The following is a 771-nucleotide window of genomic DNA, read 5'->3' on the forward strand; positions in this document are numbered from 1 at the left end:
TTCTTTGTTTTTCCATTCGGACAATAAATGTAGAGATTTTTCGGGTCACCGCCTCTTGAACATGCCACATATAATTGTCCATGAGAGAAGCACATAGGATCAAGTAGAAGTCCCGTACATTTCAATGATTGACCTTGAGATTTATTTATGGTGAAGGTGAATGCAAGTTTTACCGGGAACTGTAATCGCTAATAATATATAAACGTACATGCAGTTAAAAATTCCCATGGGGTGCAATGGCCCCCTTGGCACCCCCCTGCTGGCGCCTATGCTCACTGTAGCAAGTTACACCCAAAAGGAGTTGAACAATCATATTTTTTTTAAGAGTTGTGATTTTTTACGGGCAACGAAGTGCACGGGTTCAGCTATAAAAATATAATTATCATATAATAATAATATTAATATATTAATACCGCTAGAAACATTTCAATAGGTACGTTTTCATTAACCGTTTTAGATTCTGAACGAAGTGATGAATGTATTGATTTTACAATGATGTGTGTTTTTTTTTTTGTTTTTTTTTTTTTTTTTTTTTTTTTGTGTCTGACGACAACTTTTGGAGCAGTAAAAATGCTTCAATTTTCAAAAGTTGTACCTTTTCTGAAAGGAAAGTGAATCTAGTTGGTACTTTGGGGGGTCAAAAGTGAAAATTTCCCAATACTTTTCAAAAGCGGCAGGAAAAACCTTAAAAAAATAACGGAAAAACGCGAATTTTTACGCAAAACCAATTTTTGACAAAAACGAAAACTTAATTTTACTGTAACTAAAAAA

This window comes from Acyrthosiphon pisum, chromosome X (assembly GCF_005508785.2).
Source record: "Acyrthosiphon pisum isolate AL4f chromosome X, pea_aphid_22Mar2018_4r6ur, whole genome shotgun sequence".
Taxonomy (NCBI): Eukaryota; Metazoa; Arthropoda; class Insecta; order Hemiptera; family Aphididae; genus Acyrthosiphon; species Acyrthosiphon pisum.